Source organism: Patella vulgata, chromosome 5 (genome assembly GCF_932274485.2).
Source record: "Patella vulgata chromosome 5, xgPatVulg1.2, whole genome shotgun sequence".
Taxonomy (NCBI): domain Eukaryota; kingdom Metazoa; phylum Mollusca; class Gastropoda; family Patellidae; genus Patella; species Patella vulgata.
Window position 1 is genome coordinate 7,758,313 of NC_065883.2, and position 9,238 is coordinate 7,767,550.

Consider the following 9,238-nt stretch of genomic DNA (forward strand, 5'->3'; position numbering starts at 1 on the left):
TCTGAAAGGCTGTGTCACGGAATGAAGAAAGACAGCAGTGGTGCCCGGTGACACATCATGACCGACCTTCATGAGATTTAACGTCTCGTCTTTCCAGGACACTTCCCATTTATCGTTACACTTCAGAACTTCCGGCATTCTGGTTAGTAGTTCATATCAACAACCACCCAATCACCATGGTGTCTGTCGGTCTTCAGTAGGGGTGGGGGTGGATGGCCGAATGGTTAGCACGCGCGCGCTGTATCATAAGGCCTGTCATTGAGTCAACTGGCGTGGTTTCGAATCCCCGGTTGTCCGTGACAAGGAGTAGGGTTGCCTGTCCAACCTCGTGGGTTTTCTCCGGGTCCTCCGTTTTCCTCCCACTGCTAAAGACCCCTACGCGCAAGCAAATTATTGAAATAAAGTTAAAACCATATGTTAGTCCCGAAATGACCTAGTTTGTGTCGAGTGGACGTTAAACCCATTTCTCTCTCTCTTCCGTCTTCAGTAGGCCTGCTGCCAACAACTACAAAATCACGATTGTCTATGCCTGTCTCCGGTAGGCCTACTGTCAACAACTACACAACCACGATGGTCTCTGTCCGTCCTCAGTAGGCCTGCTGTCAACAACTACACAACCCCGATGGTCTCTGTCCATCTTCAGTCGGCCTGCTGTCAACAACTACACAACCCCGATGGTCTCTGTCCATCTCTAGTCGGCCTACTGTCAACAACTACACAACCACGATGGTCTCTGTCCGTCCTCAGTAGGCCTGCTGTCAACAACTACACAACCCCTATGGTCTCTGTCCATCTTCAGTCGGCCTGCTGTCAACAACTACACAACCCCGATGGTCTTTGTCCATCTTCAGTCGGCCTACTGTCATCAACTACACAATCACGATGGTTTCTGTCCGTCTTCAGTAGGCCTGCTGTCAACAACTACACAACCCCGATGGTCTCTGTCCATCTTCAGTCGGCCTACTGTCAGCAACTACACAACCACGATGGTTTCTGTCCGTCTTCAGTCGGCCTACTGTCAGCAACTACACAACCACGATGGTTTCTGTCCGTCTTCAGTAGGCCTACTGTCAGCAACTACACAACCACGATGGTTTCTGTCCGTCTTCAGTAGGCCTACTGTCAGCAACTACACAACCACGATGGTTTCTGTCTTTCTTTAGTAGGTCTACTGCTTCTTTTGTTATTTATTATATTTTGTGAAATTAAATGTGTTTTAACGTCCTACTGTTCGATAGTATTTTGCGGTAGACTATAGTGAACCCAATAACCCTGTGAACCAGTTAACCTTTTCAGTCTAAAGCTCTACATAACAATTTTTATTCTGACATGTGGAACTTTAAGAATGTTGATGAGATGTTCAACTTTTTACATTTATACAGTAGCTAGGAGATAATTTAAAGAATGGTTCATTATGTAAGAGAATGTGTAATCGTTGTTTATAATAGTTTAAATGTTCGGGCTTAAATACTCCATTATTTTATGTTTAACAAATCGTTTATAAACCGTAAAGAATCTGTGCCATTTTCATTTCCAAGTAAAACCAAGATATTGTTTCTGGAACATATGATACCACCTTTGGGGTTCTGTTGGAGAATCCGTGCCCTTTTCGTATGAAGCAAAGCCACGATACACTTTCTAGAACAACTGATATCCCTTTTGGATACTGGTGTTCTGCTTTGATTAGTCTATTGTCATATTTAACAAACGGTGTGTAAACCGTAAACAATGCGAGCCATGTTCAGATGAAGTAAAACCACGATATTCTTTTTTTTTCTAGAACACCTGATAGCACTTTTTGGGATGTTTTAAATATCCCTTTCTCATGTTTAACAAATGGTATATAAACCGAAAAGAATCTGTACCGTGTTCATTATAAAGTAAACCCGCGATACTATTTCTAGAAACACCTGATAACTCTTCTGGAGTACTGTATTACATACCCTCTAATTCATGTTATATGAAGCGTAAAGAATCCGTGGCTACCTCTTTCTTATAAAGTAAAACCACGATCACCTGATACCACTTTTGGGGTTGTCTACTCCACTCCCGTGTTTAAAAAATGCTGTATAAATCTAAAAGAATTCGTGCCACTCACCCTTACCCATCCATACCCACTAATGCCAGTCATACTCACGAATGCCAGCCATACCTACGAATGCCACCGATACCCTCGTATGCCACCCATACCCACAAATACCAGCCATACCCCTGAATACCATCCATACCCACTAATGCCACCCATACCCGAGAATGCCACGAATGACAGTCATACCGGCAGATGCCACCTATACCCACGAATGCCAAACATACCCACAAATGCCAGTCATACCAACGAATGTCGCATACCCACGAATGCCAGCCATACCCCTGAATGCCAACCATACCCACGAATGCCAGCCATACCCCTGAATGCCAACCATACCCGCGAATGCCAGCCATACCCCTGAATGCCAACCATACCCGCGAATGCCAGCCATACCCCTGAATGCCAACCATACCCGCGAATGCCACCCATGCTCACAAATGAAAGCCATACCCGCGATTAACAAACCATACCTGCGAGGCCACCAATACACACGAATGCCACCCATGCCCACGAATGACAGTCATACCGGCGGATACCACCTATACCCGCGCATGCCAAACATACCCACAAATGCCAGCCATACCCACGAATGACCCATACGCACGAATGCCACCCATGCCCACGAATTTCGTATACGATGAAGGAACACTAAAATATCATTACGAATATTCATGGTGGTCCAAAATGTTAGGGTTGGTGGAGAAGTTTTAAAATGTTGTAGGTACGACCCTTTACATCAAATTTTGAAATGTAAGTTAACGACACGACATTGAGTGCACTACGTCATGCTGAGAAGATTATTCCGTGAAATACAATTACTGTTTCATTGTGTTGTTGTAGAAATGAAAAAAATTTTTTTTTTTTAAAAATTGGTGTTTATTTAAACAACCAAAATCACAGAGATGAAAAAAACCAACAATAAATTAAAAGAGGCAAAGTGTCTAACTCAATATCATCCAAAGTCTTCGACATTGAAAGCATAAATCATTTGTGAATTTGAATCAACATTGATGTTGTGATCTTACCAGGAAAAGATGGGCTTCTAATATCCAATATTTAAGACAAAATAAACATTTTACCATTGGTACACGAATCGTGTACCTTAATACGTTTAGCGCTGTTTGTAATAGGGGACACGAAGAACGAGGCTAGACATATTCCACAAGTCATGTCAAACGGCGACGCCATATTCTTATCTGGAGAGCATGCGCAATAAATACTATCGGTGTAGACTGGAATAACAAGACGTTTGAGATTGCCATTCGATTGAGATTTCTGGCGTATTTCGCGGAACATAACTAGTTTGAAATTAGAATAAAAACGGTTTATACATTCATATTACATTTTTATATGCGTTGGGACCCATTTGTGTCAATTTCTAGGTCCCAAATTTGAGCGATTTAGCTCCCTTAATTTATGGTCTCAGACTGAGAATTAAAACACGTGAGCATTAAAATAAAAGGCTGGTCGCACACTATAGGTTATTTTCGAAGGTCTAGCAAGGTATGACTGTAACCAGGGGCGGATCTAGGAATTTTGAAAAGGGGGGGGGGCGCCGCAAAATGAGGGCACTGACCGCGGAGACGGGGCACGCCGCTGAGAGGGTTTCTTTTTTTTTTTTGGGGGGGGGGGCCAAGAAAATTATCCGTCATTTCCTTGCATCTGTAGCCATTCCAAGAGCTATTTGGCTGATATTTTCGTCTAAGTAACCGTTCGGAAATCGTTGAAAAAGAGCCTTAAAATCGAGCAAAAAAGCCCGTTGAACATGCGACTCGAAAATTGTCAAGGCGAGCGAGGCATTATGATGGGAAAAAAGACGAATCTATTCCCTAGCCACTTCACTATTTAAGCCTTGTAACTTGTACTGTGCACACATGAAACAATGCTACAATGATGGGCATGAGTGTATACGCCGCCGATTCCACAAGATGCTATCATTGTCAGCTAAACCACAAGAATTCGTTTGAAAGTGGAAGCATTAATTAGACCAAACTGGTGTGTTTGAGTCGATGGTTTGAGTCATTTGGGATCCCTGCAACGGGTTGGGAACGGACATATTTGGGTCTGAGAAAAGGCACTTTCAGTAGTAAAAAAGGGCACCCCCCCCTCCCCGGGCACCGCCTCTGGTAACAGTTTATTACTGGGTGATGTTTCTAGTAGGAATTTGCTCGTCTTTATCAAGCAATTACTGTTGATTACTGTGTGATGTTTCGACTAGGCTTCTCTAGTTTTTCCTTGATCAATTCTAAAGAATCTCGGTAATTAACAGTAATTGTATTCCATCCGATGTATGTCTAATTCAATTACTAAATGCCGTTGAAACATTTTTACAAAGAAGAACACTTTGGGTTAAAGATACATTATGAGAGATTAGATAAAGAGCTGGCAGTTCTCACTATAATAGTTAAAAACTAGATAATGTAAAGGGAATTTACTGAATATTTCAGTCAAATTGATCCACTCTGAACCGAGAATTTAGCGATTGAATTTTAGGTCTAGCCTCTATCATCATTACTAAAGTCGGTACGATAAATAAAAATAGTCTCGATTATTCATTTTTTGTTTTAATCATCAATGAGCGTTGATCAGCAGATGGGATTCCAATCCAGTAAATATCGCAGGCTATCGATGACATCGAGAGTTGATTATGGTCTGGATTAATGTCTATATAATTAATAGTTTAGATAACATTTCAGGTCTAAAGAAAGACCTGCAATAGGCAGATTTAGCTCTTGCATAATGTATGTTTAATACGCCATGACGGCCGATCTACTCAAAACGGCTATTCTACACGTGGGTCATTCATTCCTAACTAACGCGATCGATTGATTTCATTGTAAGAACGAATAGTTTGATAATTAAATACTAATCGAACTGTGAACATTGATGCGACCGATGTGTCTTTAACAAAATCAAATGGAAACGATTCCCGGCTGAATAATTTAGCTCGTTTTCTATATACGCGTTTCGGTGCGCATTTTCGCCAGCGAAAAAGTCGGTCTAAAGCCTGTTTTGCATGCACGCGTGTTCGCGGCTTTTCCGTGTGCATTTTGCCGCTTACATGGAAATGGTCTCGTTTGCGTTAGACCGATTTTTCCACCGGCGGGAACACGCACGTGGGAGGGAATAGAGAGAAATGGTGTTTAACATCCACTCGACACAAACTAGGTCATTTCGGGACTAACACATAGTTCAATTTTATTTCAATAATTCGCTTGCGCGTAGGGATCTTTAGCAGTTTGAGGAAGCCGAAGGACCCGGAGAAGTGACCCGTAGACTCGTGCAACCGGGGAATCGAAACCACGCCAGTTGACTCAAGATTGGCAAGAGTAGCTGGGCCTTGAATAATTTTTATATAAAGTGTGTTAAAAAGGTTTGTTATGATGTTAAACAGTGTTGAACAGTTTGTATATAAATCTATCAAATACGATGACTAGTTAGTCTGGTATATGAGGTAAACCAACCTGTATAACGAGTAGACGTGTTGAGATTACAACACTAACACTGTTTAAAATGTTGATGTCTGGTGTTAGAAGTCAGAACACATCAAAGTCGCACCTCCTAAACACGTACAGCCTGCCTACAGTTATAACGTCAAAACAAAACTTCTGACGTATTTTGGGAACAGTCAAGGGCATCTGACGTATTTGTGGAGTAGTGACGCGCATCTTGTACTCGTGCGTTTTTGGGATTAGTCACGCGCATCAATTTCCATTATCAAAATAATTTACTGAGTAATAAAAAGAATGGAATAAAAAGACTTTTGTGGAACGCCAGCACCCTACATTCGGAGGCCATATTACCCAAAAATGCAGGGGGCGGTGGCCGAATGGTTAGCCCGTGCGCGTTGTTTCATAAGGTCTGTCATTGAACCATTTGTCGTGGTTTCGATTCCCCGGTTGAACGGGACAAGGCGTAGAGTCGCCCGTCCAACCTCATGGTTTCCTCCCACTGCTAAATACTCCTACGCGCAAGCGAATTATTGAAATAAAATTAAACCATATGTTAGTCCCCAAATAACCTGGTTTGTGTCGAGTGGACATTAACCCCCCCCCCCCCCCACACACACACACACACACACACCCATACACACATCAAAAAGAAAGAAGAAAATGTCCTACAAACCTTTCGTTATCATACTCCGTATTATCTCGTTATCATACTCCGTATTATCGACCAACAATCTTATAATTGGCAGAGCCTATTTCGTTTCGTTTTTTCATGTTTCAAAGTTTCGTTTTGCTTGTCTTATAGATCTATAGTTTACTTAGTCTCGATCATTCAGACAAATACGTTGAATACTAGGAGGTTCTGGGTGACCGAGACTATATTTTACTCAGATTGGCGTCATGCCGAAATGATTTCCATATAGAAATGAAACGACGGTTGTCGCTTTATTTTTCGGCACCAACCGGGTTACAAAGGCAGACATAACCATACAGTTTGCTATGGGGGAATTTCCCCCAGACAACACCGTTTCTGCCTAGGTTATACTTTTCCTCAAATTCCAACTGCCAAGGTTTCTTTTTCTTGAACCCCAACACGGAACCTCGGCATTTCATAACATTCAAACGACTAGACGCTGTTCATTGATAGGTTCCCCGTCCTACACCGCTGACAAAGAACGTTTCAGGCCAAATCCGAAATGTAACTCAACACCGCCTTGTTACTCAATGAGCCATCCGCCTTTATTTATTTTTCTCATACATAAAAAAAAATGTTTTAGAATTTAATTTTTTCGCAGGCAAAAAGTTAATATTTGTGGCTCATTAAGTCGCATCGATGTCATCCTTATTATCAGTGATTGTAGCGGTCTAGTGAAAATTCACTGCTGATCAGTGTGGTGTCTGGCCTGTGAGAATCGGAGTATCACAAAAGAAACACGCGGGGATTGATTGAATATTAGGAACTCTTCAATAAACAAGTACTTAAATCGTTAAGTCAGCGGAAGCTTTAAAATCTATAACCTGTAGCAGTTATAAAAGTTTGTCTGTCCGCCATCTTTTATTCATTGTTCGTGATTGTTCATAAAGTCGAAACGATCATTGGATTACAGACAATACAACCCACGTATTCTAATGAAATGAAATGGGGTATAACAACCTACTTTTCTCCTGCATCCGGGCTGAAATGAAATGGAATGGGGTTTAACGTCCTACTGTTCTGCTCCGATGCGGTTAACGAGAGAAAGAGAGAGAGAGGGGGGAGGGGGGGGGGGTAACGTCCACTCGACACAAACCAGGTCATTTCGGGACTAACATATGGTTCAATTTTATTTCAATAATTCGCTAGGGCATAGGGGTCTTTGGCAATGGGAGGAAACCGGAGAACCCGGAGAAAACCCAAGAGGTTGGACGGGCGACCCTACTCCTTCTCACGTACAACCGGGGAATCGAAACCACGCCAGTCGACTCAACGCTAGATCTTATGATACAGCGCGCACATGCTAACTATTCGGCTATCCACCCCGACCCCCTCCCACCAGTGAAGGCGGGCATATGATATGCAGTGTACTATGAGGGAAAGAATTTTTAACCGGACAGTGGTGCTACTCTTCTTTCGAATTCGAACTGTCAAGGTCTCTCTCTCTCTCTCTCTCTCTCTCTTTGATGCCTTTTAGAATGTTATGTTACTAGATTTTGTAGCAAATCCATCCTGTATTCTTCGGGATTCATATTTAAATTTCATCTCGACTTCAATAAAGAAGGCAATCATCAAAATATCTACATTCAATATCCCAATCAAGTTTTTGAAAGCCAAACCTCATAAACGAACTGCATTGTAAGTGTCACAAAGGATTTGGATCGAATCAAATTTCCTCCCATAAACTCACGTTTAAAAGAAATAATTTGATAATCCATCTTGTTGTCCGAGAATGTTAAAAGCTATCGATTCCTGGAATTCATTGGAGATCTCTGAAATCAATATCTCCACAGGATCTGTAACAATAAAAAAAAAATAATTTCGGTTTTAAAAAGGAAGAAATCAGAGCGGAGACGAGTGAGAGATGCATTAAGTAAATTTTATTATTGTCTAAAGTCAAACAAGTTCTCGACATTTCTCGGTTATTCATAACCAATATAGGTGAATGTTTGGAGATCACGGTGGCTAAGTGGGTAAGACGCTGACTCGCTAGCCTGGAGGTCGGGTGTTCGATCCCTGCATTGGCCGAGAAAGTTCATCCTTGTCAGTGATGCAGGACGAAGGGCCTGACAAGGACAGCTGTCTAGTCGTGCGGATGGGCCGAAAAACCGAGGTCCCGTGTACACATTGGCGTGCACGTAAAAGATCCCTTGGCAGTTGGAATTCGATATAAGAGTAGGCCGTAGTGCCGCTGCCCGGGCAAAATTTCCTTCATTGCACACTGTATGGCGTATGCCCGTCTTCATTAGCCCAGTTTAAGAGCAGAACAGTAGGACGTTAAACCCTATTTCATTTCATTTCATTTCAGGTGAATGTTTAGAGACTCATTGATCTAGACTTACTGTTTGAGAAAGTTAGTGCTAAATGATAAGGCCAGCTCAATTTTTCGTCATAGGTCACAAGATGTAAACAGGGCTAACGTTAATCCCAACCCTTACCCTAACCCTAGCTGGACCTAGCCCCAATGCTAACCCTAACCTACAATCTCGTTCGTCAACAATCACGTGCCCTAACCTTATTTACATCTCAGTGACCTTGACAAAAATTGAGCTGGCCTTAACAAATATATTTAGCCGCTAGTTATCTGGGCTCCGACTAGCAATTATTCGCCGATTGACTTCGATGTTAAATTGCTATAACATCACAGGCTGTAGCCTTTTGCTCAACAATCCCCTCGTCATAATTTTGTAGGGGGTTGACCGTTTAGATTTTTAGCTACGGAGATGTGTTGTTACTGGGGTGAAAATTACACTTCCGACACAATGATTGCTCTGCAGAAAGACATTTTACACCGCTATCCCTCCGCTGTACCAAAACTGCTATGAAATTGCAAATTTGATCCCTTTTCTCCAATTCTAGATTAAAATTCAACCCAAAAATGCAGGAAGAGGGGACAAAAGGATTAAGCGAAAAATTGTCTATTTATAACTCGCACTACATAATTACTAGTCTTAGTCCTATATCTGTCCACAGATAATTCAAACATTTACGGGCGTCAATCTGTTT